Source organism: Nycticebus coucang, chromosome 11 (genome assembly GCF_027406575.1).
Source record: "Nycticebus coucang isolate mNycCou1 chromosome 11, mNycCou1.pri, whole genome shotgun sequence".
In the NCBI taxonomy this organism is placed as follows: Eukaryota; Metazoa; Chordata; class Mammalia; order Primates; family Lorisidae; genus Nycticebus; species Nycticebus coucang.
The window spans coordinates 42,368,373-42,388,632 of NC_069790.1; the positions used below are offsets into that span (position 1 = coordinate 42,368,373).

General features: G+C 37.4%; 1 long non-coding RNA gene across 1 annotated transcript; it reads right to left on the reverse strand.

The window, feature by feature from the left end:
- Positions 1 to 17,682: 17,682 nt before the first annotated feature.
- On the reverse strand, positions 17,683 to 19,775 carry LOC128598156 (uncharacterized). The gene is made up of 4 exons (XR_008383591.1): positions 19,662 to 19,775; positions 19,473 to 19,557; positions 18,194 to 18,270; positions 17,683 to 17,797 (listed from the first exon to the last, which is right to left on the reverse strand). It is a non-coding gene; the product is annotated as an uncharacterized LOC128598156 (long non-coding RNA).
- Positions 19,776 to 20,260: the final 485 nt, after the last annotated feature.

Here is a 20,260-nt window from a genome sequence, read left to right on the forward strand (position 1 = left end):
CCCCCTTTCCAATAAAAACAAATTCCGTAAGAATTTGGTTAGTCCTTTATGCCTTCCTATAGTCTTATTCCTCCTGCATTATTTACAGAAGCATCATTGAGGGAAAGCTGAGTTAATTCCCTGGACACAGGGTGTGACATGTACTGTTTCATCATGAGACAAGCACCTGAAACACTACTCTTTCACTTTTGATTTTCCTTATGGGTATAAACTAAGGGTCCCCTGTCCTTAAAAAAAAAAAAAAATCCTCCTCTACCCTGCATTTTGTACCTAACAATTATGGTATTTATTTCTCTCCCTATACACTCAAGGTAACTGCAAGATTTCTTTTTGACTGCTACTAATTGCTCACGGCCCAGTCACGTTTGCTGTTGATATCTACCAGTCCACATCCACCATAAACTCTTATTAATTTCTAAAAGAAATGGAGACTTCTGGATGCTTCTTTTACCTGATGTCTTGGCATTATCTGATAATGCTGTTGTCCAGTCTTCCTTCCTGGAACTCTTTCCTCCCTTGCAAACTTTGACATCATGTCATGTTTCTGTCCTCTATTTTCTCTTCTATTTTTGGACTTCTCTTCTAACTATCCCAAGCCTTTCCTTCCTCATGTGTCTTTAACTTTCACATATATAGCCTCTTCTAGCACCAATATGATTTTTACATAATTCTGTATCTTCAGCCCAAGTTTCTCTCCTAAACCACAACACGATTATGCTTTCTTGACATCTCTGCTTGAAAGTCTGAGAAGCACCTCAGACTCCTCAAATCTGAACTGCTATATTCTCTTTTCTCACTTTTTTTTTTTTTTTTTTTGCTTTCTACTCTAAGTCAGGAATTAAGCCTTATATAAGTGAGTAAGTCAATAGATGTTACTCAGACCTGAAAAAATGTAAAAGTTTCCTCCATGAGCATGCATTGCTTCTGTAATTAACAAACCAAAAATATCCTTAGTAAGCTCATATTTCTCAGCTATCAATTTCACATATAGATAAATGAAGACCTTAAAATTGTATTTGATATTCTGTTTGCAACCTTCAGATTAGGATAATTGATTTACATGGTTTTCTCAGCACTAACCATTTTGCATTTCAATGAAACTATAATAAGAAATAATTTGATAAATATGGTCTATGGATGATCTTTGTCTATCTGCTGTTGACAGTAAACTGAAGTCATGGATGAATGCTGACACATTGACATTAGTAGAAATTTTAGACATAAAACAGTCCCAGGAAGAGATTTTTATGCCTGAATTTTAAGTAGGAGAGTTTATGTTTGGAAGGCATTTTGCTTAACAGGAATAGCGTCAAACACAATCAGGAGAAATGGTGACTGCTGACTATTTATACCGGCAGCAGCACCAAACATTTGTTAATATTTATATAACAAATATATTTATATATATTTTATATAACTTTTTCTCCATACATTAGTCAATATTTATAAGGAGGTGAACAGTACATCAGCAGATGTTTTGACTCATAGAATGATTTATTTCTATGTGGGTTATTACAAAAGTTTTGAGATACACAAAAATCAAGAAACATAAAATCTGCACAGATGGAAACAAATGAAACCCTCCCAGTAACACCAATATGCTGCATAAGTTGAAACTTGCTGGGGTGAATTAGAAAGGATACTTTCTATTGTGATTCTTGGATGTAAGATAATGGGGGGAATTCTAGGAAGATGGCTAACTAGTAGCAACCCTCGGCAGAGGCTCCTAAGCAGAGGAAGAAAAACTGAACTGAATCAGACTCTATGAAGCCAAAGATGGGGAGCTGAGCCAAGAAAGAAGTTCGGCATGCTGTAACTCTAAGGAAGAGCATTCAAGAAACCAAATTACAGGTACAAAGCCTATTGACTAGAGGATGAGAGACCCCTCCCTAAAGCAGGGGGCCTGCCACAGGCCATCAGCAAATAGGCAGGGAACAAAAGACCTCTCATTTTACTTCACTGGAGAGAGCCACTAAACTCCAGGTCTCTTTCTCCAGGGAGGTCCCACTTATGAACCTAGACACCACCTCGTAAAATTGAACAGATATTTTTCCAAGTCCAAACTCCCAGTCCACCATTTCCCACTCGCATGGTGGTCTGAAGTTCTGCCCCCTATAGAGCACAGAGTGTTTGGTCTTATCCTGAGAGAACTGGGCATAGGGTGGACCGCCAACCATCAGGACAGAATCTGTGACTAACAGGGAAGAAAGAGGGTGTGGGAAGAAAGGGACACTTGGTGCAAGGAGGAGCAGTCCCCTGGTTATGACTATGCCTGGCCAGTGGTACTGTTGACCCTTGGTTTGTGCTGTGTCTGGCGAGATGGAGTGCAGAACCCCCAGCACTGAAAGCACCCACAGCAGGAGAGTGGTTGCTCCGTGTGGACTGAATTCGGCAGATAGGGCTGGTCCCCAGCCGCTGCTGGGACTGCAAGCAGAGGCTTGATAGGCATGGAGTGTGACCTGAGAGCAAGGGCATGATCCCCTGATCCAACAGAACCCTCAAGCAGTGGATTACTTGGTGTGAACTAAGACCTGAGGCCTAGTGGCCCGCTGTCTCCAGCAGGGCTGGTGAGCAGGGGCTTACCAGGTGAGGACTGAGACCTGTGGGTGGAGTGCGCTGCCCTAACTCTAACTGAGCCTGCAAACAGAGGCTGCCAGACAGTGTACTAAGACTGGGAGGTGGGGGTGTGGTCCCCTGACTCCAACTGGTCTGGCAAGCAGAGGCTAGTTGTGTGTGGACTGACACCAGAAGGTGGGGCCGGTGCCCTGACTTCAACAGAGCCTGTGAATAGAGGCTTGCCAGGCAGTGGACTGAGACTGGCAGGCACGGGCGTGGTCCCTTGACCCCAACTGGTCTGGCAAGCTGAGGCTAGTTGGATGTGAACTGAGACTGGTGGGTGGGGGTGTCGCCCCTGGCTCCAGCTGGGCCTGTGAGCAGAGAAGTGAACAACAGTGTGAACTGAGTCTGGTGGGCAGGAGTGTGGATTTTTGGCTCCAATTGTGCTGTTGGAGACCCTTGAATCCCTTTCTGTTGGGCAGGGTTTGCACTGCCTGACACAATTTGGTTGGAACCCATGTCTGGGGCTGTCCACTTGGGGACATTCTGAGGTTGACCTTTGAGTTCTATAGCAGAAAAGAACTGAAGGGTGGAGGCTGGGCATTGCAGTTGTTTGTATCTCTTCACAGTTAAGATTTAAACCCAATACTATGGTTTCTTAGGCTAGGGTAGAGGTTGGCTGATATCAAACAGAGCTAGCTTGCACTGTCTCACCAAGTAGGTTCTCAGAGTCTCTGGCTAAAACTCTGAAAGAGGACTTTGTAAGGTTGTAGGAGACAAGCCACAATGACAAAGCCTAGTGCTTTGTTAAGGTGCTATCTCTACTACCTGGGAACCCCAATTCAATCTCACCCTACCAGTTCTAATAACCAAACAGTGGAAAATAAACATGGTATAGACCCAACAGAAGAACTCTGGCAACATGAATAACCAGAGTAGATCAACGCCTCTCAAAATGACCAAGGAGATACAACTGAAGATACCATCCATAAACAAATGGCAGCAATGTCAGAAATTGAATTCAGAATATGGATCACAAATAAGATAAATAGAATAGAAGAAAAGATAGAAATTGAATTCCAAAAAGTAGTTCTAAAGTTGTCTCAAGAAATTAATGAATTCAAAGCTCAAGGCACCAAAGATATGGACATAATGAGAAAAGAGATAGCAGAGCTCAAGGAAACAAATAAGTTGAGAAGCTACAAAACACAGTAGAATCCCTCAGTAATAAAGTTGACCAGACAGAAGAAAGGATCTCTGAAACTGAAGACAAAGCTTTTGAATGTTCCCAAACACTCAAAGAGGCAGACAAATGGCAAGTAAAACCTGATCATTCCCTGAGAGACTTATGGGATCACTCCAAAAGATCAAATATGCATCTTAAAGGAATTCTCAAAGGAAAAGAGGATGGTCCTAAAGGTACAGATGCTCTACTCTAAGAGATTTTGGAGGAGAATTTCCCAAGCATTGTAAGAGATACAGAACTTCAGATAGAGGACAGTTTCACAACCCCAGCAAGACCCAATCTAAATAAAGCATCTCCTAGACACATTGTGATTAACTTCACCAAAGTTAAGATGAAGGAGAAAATTCTTCAAGCAGCCAGATGTAAGAAAGGCATCACCTACAAAGGGAGAATTATCAGAATGACTGCAGATCTCTTAGCCAAAACATTTCAACCCAGAAGAAGATTGTCATCGACCTTTAATCTCCTAAAACAAAACAACTTCCAGCCCAGGATCCTGTATCCAGCTAAACTGAGTTTCATTTGTGATGGAGAAATCAAATACTTTAATGACATAGACATGTTGAAGAAATTTGCCATAAATAAACCAACTCTCCAGGATATTCTCAGACCCATCCTCCACAATGACCAGCACAATGCTCTACCTCCAAGGTAAACTCACCCAGAAATTTTTGGACAAAACCCAACTTCCACAGTGGTGAAAGGATTAAAAATGTCCACTGGACATCTAAAATCATGACACCCAAAATACAACCAGGCTTATCAATTCTCTCATTAATGGGAATGGTTTAAATACTTTTGTAAAGAGGCACAGGCTGGCTGACTGGATAACTAAACTCAGACCGGATATGTGCTGTATACAAGAATCTCACCTTACCTTAAAGGATAAAAATGGACTCAGGGTGAAGGGATGGACTTCTATATTACAGGAAAATGGAAACTAGAAAAAAGCAGGGAGAGGTTGCAATTTTAGTAGCAAATATAATTGGCTTTAAACCAACAAAAATAAAGAAAGATAAGGAAGGTCACTACATATTTGTCAAGGGAAACACCCAACATGAACAGATTTAAATAATAAATATTTATGCACCCTACCATAATGCTCCTCAATTCATAAAGTAGACCCTAATGGATATGAACAACTTGATATCTTCCTGCACTATAACTGTTGGAGATTTTACCACCTCTTTGACAGTTTTGGATAGATCCTCCAAGAAGAAACTAAACAAAGAAATATTAAACTTAAACTTGACCCTAGAACAAATGGACTTTACAGACCTCTACAGAAAATTACACCCTAATAAAACTGAATATACATTCTTCTCATTAGCCCACAGGTCATCCAATAAATAGATCATATCCTAGGACACAAGTCTAACCTCAGCAAATTTAAAAGTGTAGAAATTATTCCTGTATCTCCTCAGACCACTATGGAATAAAAGTTGGACTCAACAGCAACAGGAATCTTCAGACTCAAACAAAGTCATGGAAGCTAAATAATCTTTGGCTAAATGATAGCTGTGTCAAAGATGAGATTAAGAAGGAAATCACCAAATTCTTGGAACAAAATGACAACGAAGACACAAATTATCAAAACCTGTGGGATCCTGCAAAGGCAGTCTAAAGAGGGAAATTAATAGCATTGGAAACCTTCATCAAGAAATAGAATAGAGGAAGCCAACCACTTAATGGACCATCTCAAGCAACTAGAAAAGGAAGAACAGTACAACCCCAAACTCAGCAGAAGAAAAGAAATAACCAAAATTAGGCCAGAATTAAATGAAATTGAAAACAAAAGAATTATTCAGAGGATCAATGAAACAAAAAGTTGTTTTTTTGAAAAGATTAAGAAAATTTATAAACCTTTAGCCAACCTAACCAGAAACAGAAAAGTAAAATCTCTAATATCATCTCTCAGAAAAAATAAAGGAGAAATAATAACAGACAGTTCAGAAATTCAAAGAATCCTCAATGATTACAACAAAATCTCTATTCCCAGAAATATGAAAATCTGAAGGAAATGGACCAATACTTGGAAGCACACCACCTTTCTAGACTCACCAGAAAGAATTAGAACCCTTGAATAGACCTATATCAACCACTGAAATAGCATCAACAATATGAAATCTCTCTAAAAAAAACAGTCCAGGACCAGATGGCTTCACATCCAAATTCTATCAAACCTTTCAAAAGGAACTAGTACCTATCTTATTCAATGTTTTCAAAAACATAGAAAAAGAAGGAATACTTCCCAATACATTCTGTGAAGCAAATATCAGCCTGATCTCCAAACCAGGAAAGGATCCAACAAAGAAAGAAAATTATAGACCTATTATCACTAATGCATGTCGATGCAAAAATATTCAATGAGATCTTAGCAAATAGAATTCAACAACACATTACAGGGTTACAGGGTTTTTTCAACATATGCAAATCTATAAGTATAATACATCACATCGATAAAATAAAAACAAAGACCATATGATTCTCCTAATTGATGCAGAAAAATCCTTTGATAATAGCTTAGCCATCGCAATCAGGCAAGAGAAGGTGATTCAAATAGGGTCAGAGGAGAAAAAACTGTCACTCTTCGCTGATGATCATATACATGGAACATCCCAGGGACTCAACTTCAAAACTCTTAGAAGTGATCAAGGAATACAGAAGCATCTCAGGATATAAAATCTATACTTACAAGTCAGTAGCTTTTATATACGCCAACAATAGTCAAGCTGAAAAAACAATCAAGGACTCTATTCCTTTTACAATAGTGCCAAAGAAGATGAAATATTTGGGAATTTACCTAACAAAGGATGTGAAAGACCTCTATGAGGAGAACAATGAAACTCTGAGAAAAGAAATAGATGAAGATGTTAACAAATGGAAAAACATACCATGCTCATGGCTGGGAAGAATCGACATTGGTAAAATGTCCATACTACCCAAAGCAATTTACAGATTTAATGCAATCCCTATTAAAGCACCATTGTCATACTTTAAAGAACTTGAAAAAATAGTACTTCGTTCTGTATGGAATCAGAAAAAAACCTCAAATAGCAAATACATTACTCAGAAATAAGAACAAATCAGGAGGTATCACATTACCAGACTTCAGGCTATACTATAAATCCATAGTGATCAAAACAGCATGGTACTGGCAAAAAAACAGAGTGGAAGATTTGTGGAACAGAATAGATAATCAAGAGATGAACTCCGCTACTTAACGCCATTTGATCTTTGACAAGCCTATCAAAAATATTCAGTTGGGGAAAGACTCCCTTTTTAACAAATGGTGCTGGGTAAACTGGCTGGCAACCTGTAGAAGACTGAATCTGGACCCCCATCTTTCACCATTAAAAAAATTGATTCTCACTGGATAAAAAATTTAAACTTAAGACATGAAACTATAAAAATACTAGAAGAGAGTGCAGGGAAAACACTTGAAGGAATCGGCCTGGGAGAATATTTAATGAGGAGGACCCCCCAACCCTGGGCAATTGAAACAATACCAAAAATGCATTACTGGGATCTGATCAAACTAAAAAGCTTTTGCACAGCCAAGAGCACAGTAAGTAAAGCAAACAGACAACCTTCATAATGGAAGAAGATTTTTGCAGGTTATGCTTCCAACAAAGGTCTCATAACTAGAATCTACATAGAACTCAAACTAATCAATAAGAAAAGAATAAATAACCTTTCTATATGGGCAAGAAACTTGAACAGAAACTTCTCTGATGAAGACAGGTGCATGGCCTACAAACACATGAAAAAATGCTCATCATCGTTAATCATCAGAGAAATGCAAATCAAAACTACTTTGAGATATCATCTAAATCCAGTAAGATTAGCCCACATCACAAAAATCCCAAAACTACAGATGTTGGCGAGGATGCAGAGAGAAGGGAACGCTTCCACACTGCTGGTGGGAATGCAAGCTAAATTGACATTTTGGGAAAGAAGTTTGGTTTGGAGAACACTCAAGGAACTAAAAGTAGACCTGCCATTTGATCCTGTAATTCCTCTACTAGGTATATACCCAGATGATCAAAAATTATTTTACAACAAAGACACTTGCACCAGAATGTTTATTGCAGCCCAATTCATAATAGCCAAGACATGGAAACAGCCCAAGAGACCATCGACCCATGAATGGATTAACAAACTGTGGTATATCTACACCATGGAATACTCTGCAGCAATAAAAAAGGAGACTTCACATCTATTATGTTTACCCAGATGGAGCTGGAACATATTCTTCTTAGTAAAGTATCTCAAGAATGGGGAAAAAAAGTATCCAATGTACTCAATACTATTATGAAATCAATATATAACCACCTACACACTCATACGAATGGAAAAGCATAACTATAGTCCAGAAAGTAGAAGGGAAAAGGAGAGAGAGGGGAGGGGAGGGGGCATGTGGGAGGAGGGAAGGTATTCAGGGGTACCTCACCTAATGTGCATAATACAATGGTACATTAGAAAACTACTAAGAAATGAGTATAATTGTGATGGATGTGTTACTTAGTTCAATGTAAGCATTTCACATTGTATACTGAAGCAGTACCCTGAACCCCATAAATGCTTCAATGTAGAAAGTTATGATTTAATAAAAAACAATTTATAAAAAAAAATGGACCACAATACAGTTAGTCTCCAAACTTTTATAGTGACCCAAAATGTCTTGGGTAAAAGTTTTAAACCATGATTGTCCTTTGGCCTATAAAACATAAGTAAATTATTGCAAATATTGGTCTTAATTTCTTATTACACAGCCTGAGTTTGCACAGGAAAGGTAAGGTCAGATTTGTAGACAGCTCAGGATGTCACTGGCAAGTTAATGTTAGGATATCACATCATATAGTTTCATATTATTTTGCATTTGTGTTTTGAAAGCTGTCTTTAGTCTCTGAAGATTTTTGCTCTGGTTATAAACAGTGAATATGCTCAGCTTGGAATGCTGAAAAAATTCTCACCAAACAAGTGCAGCCGTTTTATTCTGAATTAGCTACAGGGCATAACACTATGAAAGAGAAAATGCACCACTCACTAGCTGTCATCAAAAATGAGGAAATGGCTGTAGGCAATAGCTAAAGAGTCCTTTTGAACTCCAGAAGTTCACTAGTTTAGCAATGAGGAGGATCTTGTTTGTCTTGACTGTTCTAAAGAACTATTTATCTTCAAATAATTCCAGTAAAGCACAAGGAGAAAATCATCAAGCTCATTTTTTCCAAATCTTTTCTTATGTCATTATTATATTTAACAACAGTTCAAAATATGGGTTTTTTTTTAATATGTACTGCATTTTTCCATTTAAAATAGATTATGCCTTTAACCTAATACTGAAAATAATACAAATACATAACAATTTCATAATAAAATCAAAATAAAAAATGAATGCCATTTTATGGAATGCTAACTAAGCTATCAAGGAACAAAAATTAGCATTTTAATATTTTTATTATACTGAAATATTTTTTCATTATATTTATGCTAATATGATAACTTATTGATCTTTCTCTACCCTCACCTTGTGCAAGCCACCATTGCTTCTCACTCACTCTATTTTAGTAACGACCTACTTGATCTCTCTGCCATCCTAAGTTCAGATTTCTGCCCAGCAGCTAAAATAAATTATTTTTTAATCACTTCAGTTCATGTCTCTCCTTTGCTCAAAATATGTCAGTGGTTTTAGATCACATTCACCTCCAAAATGGAGTACTGTGAGTTCTGTGACCTGATCCATGGCTTCCACACTGCCTTGGTTTCCCATTTGAACTGAGAATTAGCTGCTCTAGTCCCTTGAATACTCCAGGATCTAGTCCTATGAATACTCCAGGCTCAGTAGCTCTTCAAAGTCTCTGTGCTAACTCTACTCCCTTCTATAATACCACTTTTGCCCAGAGAAAAGTCACCTTCTTAGTGGCCCTTTATGGGGCCAGCACATGTAAAGTAGCAGCTCACCCCATTCCTCAATGACTTCCATTCTCTATCCCTGTAGCCTGCTTTTTTTCTTCAAGGAATGTCACTTCTTGGAATTTTTGTCCTTAATTGAGGTTTCCTTTCTGTTGTTATTGTTTTGGTTTGGTTTTAATCCATTTCTCTCCAGTAGAGACTAAACGCATGAGGATGAGGACTTCATCTGTGTTTTTACCATAGTATTCCCAACCCTAAAAAACTTCTAGGCCCATAGAAGGCACTCAATAAATATTTGTGGAGATTGGCACCCTCCTGGACCCCAGTAAGAGCTGCATGGGGACCCTCCTGGACCTCCGGAAGAGCTGTGCCAGGACCCGTGATCGGCACCCTCCCAGACCCTGGTAAAAGCTGCACCAGGACCTTCCCAAACCTCTGGGAGAGCTGCCCCATGACCCATGATCGGGACCCTCTCGGACTTCCATAAGAGCTGCGCCCACCCGCCTGGAGCCCAGTAAGAGCTGCGCCATCCACTGGGCCTCCCCATGCCCTGACCAGGAAATCTGGGAGCCGTACAACCCTGCAACCTCCCTCCAGTACCCTCCCTGCCTTCAAACCAGCCTGTTCGTCTGGCCAGGGACTCTAGTAGCCACGTGTCCTCCAGAGCCCTCAATGCCACTGCATGGAGCCCTTCTCCTGGCCAGAGACTGCTGGAGCCTTGGGGCCTCTGTGCCAAAATCACTGGGCACCAGGCACTCCCAGAACTGTGTGCACCACCCCCTGCCCTGTTGCTGGATCCGGGGGTGTCACACTCCAGAGCTGCTCCCACAACCAGAACTCCCTGGCTGGGGCAGCCCCAGAAGAGCTACACAGGGTCATTCCCTACAAAGATCCAGCAAAAATAGAGGGATCCCCTCGGGGTCTAACCTTGGAGAGACACCACTGCAACTCTGAGGATGGCCAGAGGCAACTGTGAAAAACAGACATGAGATGAAATCAAAGGAAAAACTCTGGCAATATGAATAATCAGAGTAGATCAACTCCCCCAAGGAACAATGGGGCAGACATAGCACAAGATCCCATGCACAAACAAATAAATGAGATGTCAGAAATCGAATTCAGAATCTGGATAGCAAATAAAATCGAATTAGAATTCCAAGCAGTAACCCAAAAGTTGTCTCAAGAATTCAACGAATTCAAAGACCAAATGACCAAAGATTTTGACACATTGAGACAAGAAGTTGCAACCCTCAAAGATCTCAGAAACACAGTAGAATCACTCAGTAACAGAATGGAGCAAGCAGAAGAAAGGCTTTCGGACATTGAAGACAAAGCTTTTGAATGCTCCCAAACTCTCAGAGAGGAAGAGAAATGGAGGGCAAAAATGGATCATTCTCTCAGAGAGCTCTGGGATAATTCAAAGAAAATCAATATTCGTCTTATAGGGATCCCCAAAAGCGATGAAGTGGCTTCACAAGGCACAGAATCTCTTCTCCATGAGATTATGAAAGAGAACTTTCCAGACATGCCAAGAGATTCTGAATTTCAGATAGCTGACAGTTTCAGAACTCCAGAATGACTCAACCCAAATAAGACATCCCCCAGACACATCATAATCAATTTCACTAAAGTTAATATGAAGGAGAAAATTCTGAAAGCAGCCAGACAAAAGAAAACCATCACTTACAAGGGGAAGAATATTAGAATAACTGCAGGTCTCTCTGCTGAAACCTTTAAAGCTAGAAGAGGATGGTCATCGACTTTTAGTCTCCTAAAACAAAATAACTTGCAACCCAGGATCCTGTACCCAGCTAAAACTGAGTTTCATTTATGATGCAGAAATTAAATACTTCAGTGACATTCACATGTTGAAGAAATTTGCCACAACTAAACCAGCTCTCCAGGATATTCTCAGACCTATCCTCCATGAAGACTAGCATAATCCTCCACCACAAAAGAAAACCCACCCAGAAAATTTTGATCAAATTCCAACTTCCACAGTCGCAAAAGGATTAAAAATGTCCACCGGACTCTCGAAAGGCTTATCAATATTCTCAATTAATGTGAATGGTTTAAATTGTCCTCTAAAGAGGCACAGATTGGCTGAGTGGATATAAAAACTCAAGCCAGATATCTGCTGCGTACAAGAACCTCATACAAGAACATGGTGGCTAAATAAGAAAGATAGATGGATTATAGACGAGATTAAGAAGGAAATCACCAAATTTTTTGGAATAAAACAACAATGAAGGCATGAATTATCAGAACCTCTGGGATACTGCAAAGGCAGTCCTAAGGAGGAAATTTATAGCACTGCAAGCCTTCCTCAAAAAAACAGAAAAAGAGGGAGTTAATAACTTAATGGGACATCTCAAACAACCGGAGAAGGAAGAACACTCCAACCCCAAACCCAGCAGAAGAAAAGAAATGACTAAAATCAGAGCAGAATTAAATGAAATTGAAAACGAAAGAATTATACAACAGATCAATAAATCCAAAAGTTGGTTTTTTGATAAGATCAATAAAATAGACAAACCTTTGGCCAACCTAACCAGGAAAAAAAAGAGTAAAATCACTAATTTCATTAATCAGAAATGGTGAAGATGAAATAACAACAGACCCCTCAGAAATTCAAAAAATCCTTAACAAATATTACAAGAAACTTTACTCTCAGAAACATGAAAATCTGAAAGAAATCAATGAATACTTGGAAGTATGCCACCTACCAAGACTTAGCCAGAACGAAGTAGAAATGTTGAACAGTCCTATATCAAGTTCTGAAATAGCATCAACTATACAAAATCTCCCTAAAAAGAAAAGCCCAGGACCAGATGGCTTTATATCATAATTCAACCAAACCTTTAAAGAAGAACTAGTACCTATATTACTAAACTTCTTCCAAAATATAGAAAAAGAAGGAATACTACCCAACACATTCTATGAAGCAAACATCACCTTGATCCCTAAAGCAGGGAAAGACCTAACAAGAAAAGAAAATTATAGACTAGTATCACTAATGAATATTGATGCAAAAATACTCAATAAGATCCAAACAAACAGAATCCAACAACACATCAAAAAAATTATAACTGGGATTTATCCCAGGCTCTCAAGGCTGGTTCAATATATGTAAATCTATATATGTAATTCAGCACATAAACAAACTAAAAAATAAAGACCATATGATTCTCTCAATTGATGCAGAAAAAGCTTTTGATAATATCCAGCATACCTTCATGATCAGAATACTTAAGAAAATTGGTATAGAAGGGACATTTCTTAAACTAATAGAGGCCATCTACAGCAAACCCACAGCCAATATGGTATTGAATGGAGTTAAATTGAAATCATTTCCACTTAGATCAGGAACCAGGCAAGGATGCCCATTGATTCCATTGCTCTTTAACATTGGAATGGAAGTTTTAGCCATTGCAATTAGGAAAGAAAAGGCGATCAAGGGTATCCACATAGGGTCAGAAGAGATCAAACTTTCACTCTTCGCAGATGATATGATTGTATATCTGGAAAACACTAGGGATTCTACTACAAAACTTTTAGAAGTGATCAAGGAATACAACAATGTCTCAGGCTAAAAAATCAAAACCATAAATCTGTAGCCTTTATATATACCAACAATAGCCAAGCCGAAAAAACTGTCAAAAACTCCATTCCTTTCACAGTAGTGCCAAAGAAGATGAAATATTTGGGAGTTTATCTAACAAAGGATGTGCAAGATCTCTATAAAGAGAACTATGAAATTCTAAGAAAAGAAATAGCTGAAGATATTAACAAATGGAAAAACATACCATGCTCATGGCTGGGAAGAATCAACATCGTTAAAGTGTCTATACTACCCAAAGCAATATATAATTTTAATGCAATTCCTATCAAAGCTCCATTGTCATATTTTAAAGATCTTGAAAAAAATAATACTTCGTTTTATATGGAATCAGAAAAGACCTTGAATAGCCAAAACATTACTCAGAAATAAAAACAAAGCAGGAGGAATCACACTACCAGACCTGAGACTGTACTATAAATCAATAGTGATCAAAACAGCATGGTACTGGCACAAAAACAGAGAAGTTGATGTCTGGAACAGAATAGAGAACCAAAAGATGAGTCCAGATACTTACCATTATTTGATCTTTGACAAGCCAATTAAAAACATTCAGTGGGGAAAAGATTCCCTATTTAACAAATGGTGCTGGGTGAACTGGCTGGCAACATGTAGAAGACTGAAACTGGACCCACACCTTTCACCATTAACTAAGATAGACTCTCACTGGATTAAAGATTTAAACTTAAGACATGAAACTGTAAAAATACTTGAAGAAAGTGCAGGGAAAACTCTTGAAGGAATAAGCCTAGGTGAATGTTTTATGAGGAGGACTCCCCAGGCAATTGAAGCAGTATCAAAAATACATTACTGGGACCTGATCAAACTAAAAAGCTTCTGCACAGCCAAGAACATAGTAAGTAAAGCAAGCAGACAGCCCTCAGAATGGGAGAAAATATTTGCAGGTTATACCTCCAATAAAGTTTTTATAACCAGAATCCACAGAGAACTCAAATGTATTACCAAGAAAAGAACAAGTGATCCCATGTTAGGGTGGGCAAAGGACTTGAAGAGAAACTTCTCTAAAGAAGACAGACGCATGATCTACAGACACATGAAAAAAAGCTCATCATCCTTAATCATCAGAGAAATGCAAATCAAAACTATTTTGAGATATCACCTAACCCCAATAAGAGTAGCTCACTTAACAAAATCCCCAAACCAGAGATGTTGGTGTGAATGTGGAGAAAAGGGCACACTTTTACACTGCTGGTGGGAATGCACACTAATACATTCCTTCTGGAAGGATGTTTGGAGAATACTTAGAGATGTAAAAATAGAACTGCCATTTGATTCTATAATTCCTTTACTAGGTTTATACCCAGAAGACCAAAAATCACAATATAACAAAGACATCTGTACCAGAATGTTTATTGCAGCCTAATTCATAATTGCTAAGTCATGGAAGAAGCCCAAGTGCCCATCAACCCACGAATGGACTAGCAAATTGTGGTACATGTATACCATGTTTATTATGCAACCTTAAATAAAGATGGTTGCAAAAATATTATGCAACCTTAAATAAAGATGAAGACTTTACCTCTTCCATGCTTACATGGATGGAGCTGGAGCACATTCTTCTTAGTAAAGTATCTCAAGAATGGAAGAAAAAGTATCCAATGTACTCAGCCCTACTATGAAGCTAATTTATAGCTTTCATATGAAGGCTGTAACCAAACTATTGCACAAGAATATGGGAAAAGGGCCAAGGGAGGGGAAGAGAGGGTGGAAGTCAGGGTAGAGGGAGGGTAATGGGTGGGGCCACACATACGTGCATCTTAGAATGGGTACAGGCGAAACCTACTGAATGCAGAATACAAATGTCTACATACAATAACTAAGAAAATGCCATCAAGGCTACGTTGAACAGTTTGATGAGAATATTTCAGAGTGTATATGAAACCAGCACATTGTACCCCTTGATTGCACAAATGTACACAGCTATGATTTAACAATAAAAAATAAATAAATAAATAAAAATAAATGTTTGTGGAATAAATAAACATAAGAAAATGAATGAGGCTAAAATTATCAGTAAAAAAGCTTGATTTCTACTAAAATTCATCTTATGAAGTTGGTATAATCCCCAATACTTTATTAGTAATGTCAGATTTGCCTAGTCAATTCATAATTTTCCATTTACACTCAGATATGAGTAATCAGCTAACTCTTGCAGCAGTTGTCTTTCTGGTCATGCCTCAGCCATCCCACCTAGGGAGGAGTTATTCTCTCAGTGTTGGCCCATCATATAGTGAAATGGACTTAAGTTCGGTGCCATCAGTGTCATACGTTAAATTTAGGGTTATGTGCACTTAAACATCAGTCACTGCTGCATTTACTCATTCATTTATTCAATATTTATTGGGGGCTTTCTCTGTGCACAATATTGAGTATACGTTAGTGGTGTAAAATAGGGCTAGTACCTTATAATATGAAACCCACAGAATGGAGGCGATGGCAAAGAAATTACTGTGGTTCTCTCTACTGCACAACAACAGCAAGTTCATAACTGTTCCTGCAGTCATCATATTCTGGGGACTATGTTTGGAATTATTTCATTGCTATCAATAGCATATTTTTATCAATTAGCACCTTACACTGTGAATATGATCCTAGATATGGATGGACTGCATGTTTTAGTCCATCTTTCAGTTTCCAACTGAGAATTCTTCAAATATCCTTCCTCATGTTGAAGTTACCACCCACTTCAGTCCAAATATCCCTTCCCTTTTTATTTGATTCCTGTGTGGAATAAATAAGCCAATGTAAGACTAGAAAAAACATTAATCATGATTAACTGAGATGAATCTGAAACATATGTGGAATTTATATAATACAAATGTTCACAGGTCTTGCCAGCTCTGGGAAAGTTCCAATTTAAAAAAAATTGGCAAAAGATACGGAAAATAAAGATACTTTTGAACAAAAATAACTTAAATTCTATTTCTGCAAATGTGTCTCCATTTAGATAGATTTTTATTACTAGAAGTGGCATGTTTATGCTGTGAGCATTGTTCACAGATGAAAGAGAATGTAATACAGTTAAAAGCACAGATTCTAGAAATGTTTGGGATCCCCACTCATCTACCTACCAATGGTGTTAACCTGAGCAAATTACTTAACCTCTCTGTGCCTCACTTTTCTCTTCTAGATAGAACACATAATATTTGTGTTTAAAGATTATATTGAAGATTGAATGTATACAGTATATAGGTATAGTTGAGTGCATGTACACACACATATATTTATATGTGCATGTATAATATACAGGGAGACCGTGCACAAATGCAGGCACACAGGAGCAAGCACGTGCCCACGCCTGGCTCTGAAGTTAGAAAATCTGAGCGAATCCTGTTTTCTCTGCTATGTATGATCTTGGGTATACATAGTATGCCAGTTTCCAAAACGGGATATAATAATGATATTCATTTTTCATAGCACTGCTATGAAATAGTGCCTATAAAGTAATTAGCACATGCAATTAACATTAGCTTTTCTTTCATGACTAGTGATATACTGACAAAAATATAGACAAAATTTAGATATGTTTATTGCAAACCATGTAAATGGAACTCAGTCATTATTTACTTTGCATTTAAAACTGAAATAAGAAAAGAAAGCAGAAAAGGAGGGAGGGAGAAAAAATATGGAAATATGAGTTTGCCCATTCTAGCAATTCTGGGTGGGTAGCAACTTAGAGAATTTTCCAGAGATAATAGCTTAAATTCAGTAAGAATGTGGAATATACGTGATGACTGAATGATATATGTGTGTATATATATATATATATATATATTTTTTTTTTTTTTGCAGTTTTTGCAGTTTTTGGCCGGGGCTGGGTTTGAACCCACCACCCCTGGCATATGGGGCCGGCACCCCACTCCTTTGAGCCACAGGCACCACCCATGATTGATTTTTAGGGTTACCAGAGTCGGTGAATGAATGGCTTGTCATTAATTGATGGTCTATCTCCTGATTTATTTGCTGTATGTAAGATAGATTTATCAGTAAGGGGATGCTAAATACATCAACACTTTTGATCAGTTGGCCATATGCAATAAATGTACACCAAAAGGATTTCCAGATAGTTGTTTAATGAGAACAGGAGGTAGCCTTAAGTATCTAGGGAGAAAAGAATTATACCTTTTTGGTAATCTGAGATGAGTTTGCAAGATATACATATCCACCTGAGAAACCACTGTAGCCTGCAAACCAGCTGGCAAGCAACCATAGGTAAAGAGCAAAGGCCAGAGCCATTGAGCATTTACAGAACTAGGTTACAAGTAGCTACAGGCTCAGTGAATAACAGCCACAACAACAATCAGAGAACAATCTACAGAGCACAGAAAAACCCATGATGACCACATTTGTCTTTCCCGTGATACCTGCACGTAGGGGTGATAGCCATCATCAACAGTACTGCCTTCTCAACTGACGCGGTACTATCTCCATGGAGAGACCTAAACATTTTTTAAACAAAAGATTTGAATTTCTTGGCCCCATGTAAACCCAGAAAAATTTTATAATTAAAATCTCAGCCCATCATGCTTTTTCACATTTTATTTTCTATGGTGGGGTTTTCGATATACCATAAAACTATCAAGCTGAGGGGAAGGCAGTCAGGCTGAGAATTTAATTATTAAATTTTTTAGAAGGAAAAATCTCTCTTTATTGGAAAATCAACAGTAGGAATTATGAAGAAGTGTTTAAATTAAGGGAGTTAAGACTTTTTAATCTATAGTTAAAAGTTTCCTGACATACCACGACAACCTTTCTCTTCAAAATAAGATTATTTTAACCATGATGAATGGATGTGATTGTGCCCAAGAGAGTTTCCTTTCACACTGAAAATTCACCTGGAGATAAGGAAGATCCTGTTTTTTGACGCTGAGAGCAAGGAACTGCATTTTGATTTTTTACTTCATTGATATAACTGTAATTTAAGAGAGTAAAATGTTTTATACAAATGAAAACAAACAAATAAAAAAACACCCTTTACCTTAGTAAAAATCCAAAATATTTACTGATTAAAAATCTAGGAAGTTTCTGTTTCTTTTATAAAAGAATAAAGGTAGATACTATATATAAACATACAATTTTTAATAAAAACTCACATGGAGTTCTTTCCTTAGAGTTTTAAATATTTCACTTACAGGGATTTATTACTGGTCAGCATGGCTATTACTTCTCATTTAGGATTTGTTACTAAAATGAACATTTTGTGTTTTATTTTTAACAACCATTAAAACTTACGAATGAAATCTAATACTTACATTTAATTCATAGAAGCTGGTATGTTGCCGTGTAGCCAAAGGTTATGCAGAGAGTTAAGCAATTCTCTAGTTAAAATCAATAAATATAGTCACCATGCACCTTCACCACTTAGGACCCCCAAAATTCTTTATAGGCATCAGGAATATTTTATATAAAATATTCTTTCTTTGTTTAAGGGCAATGTCAAATCAACAATTCCTGTTACACATATACTTTAATAATTCCTGTGTATAAGAATTGTTTAATAATTCTGTGTATAATAATTCCTATGTATAAGAACTGATTAGTTCTAAGGAAACAGCCATACTGATATAGCTGTATAGCTAGGGTTAAAAAGTGAGTGTCCAATTCAAATAAAATATGATCGTTTCTGGACCTTCACAAACTTTTGAACTCCTCTCAGCTTGCCAAATTTAGTTAAATTTTAATTGAAATGTAAATATGACTTGCCTTGGAATGAAAATTAGAATTAATTCATATCTTTTAAGGCAGGCAGAAAGTATTCTGTGTAATGTTTTGTTAGATATATATCAATAGGGGACAAATACTGTTCTGTCCAATAAGTTCATATACCCCATGCATTTCACTTCCTAATGGTATCATGCACAGTGGTCTATCAGGTAGTTCTTAAAACTTTAGTAGTGTAAAGGTCATGGTGTTAATGAGATTATATTCATAATCAATCATCTTTAGAAATGAGTATGGAAAATAAGAGAAACAGAAAGCCTGCACAATGTGAAAATAGAATTTCTAAGGAAAATGTGAAAAAAAGAGTTTCTAAAACCTTTGAGCTGAAATGTGATAATCAAAACACATGAAAAATAAAATGTTTGCAAAACTGGGTTTTGTGAAAACACTCACCTTAGTTAGAATAGCAAAATTCTGTATAAGGTGGTGTAAGAGAGGATATGAGTATGCACAAATGTTTTGTTAGAAGCAGCATAACCTGCCAGAGATACGAGTCCCACAGTCAAACTTCACACCATCTGACCAATTCTTCCTTTCCCAGCATTGAGAAATATTTCCTATTAGTCCAGTAAACATCCTTACCCACTTAGGCTTCATGTTTGAATGAGACTACAAGAGGGAACCATTAATCCTAAAAAAAAAAAAAAAAAAAGAAAAAGAAAATTAGTGAAATAAATTGTATGGGACCCTGAGCATAATTAGAAGCAGGCTTATCCTAGAGCCTAAAAATAAAAAAATAAAAAAAAATGTGAGTCTGCTTGGTACCACCCCTTTGAATTGAATTCCAGTCTCAAAATGTTCTTGTTCTTCTCTTTCTCAAAGGAGTGTTAAGACTTTTTGAAAGAATAGAGGCAATTAAATGTATAATATTTGCTCCAGGTAGCACATTAAGGACCCATGTTCATGGGAATGAAATATTACACCCTAGTTAATCTCCAGTCAGCCAATGAGAGCTCTGTAGTCTGTATGGCTTTTTTATTTTCAGGGAATAAATATTCCATCATTCCAAGTAGCCAAGGAACAAAAAGGGTTATAAAGCTAGAACAAATTAAATAACTAAAGAAAATGAAAGTTTTAATATTAGCAAATATTTTAAAAAGTATGTTTAGAATTGATTAAAAATAAGAACGTCATATACTGTGTAGGAGAAAACAGTTTTTCTTCTGGTACACATTGATAAT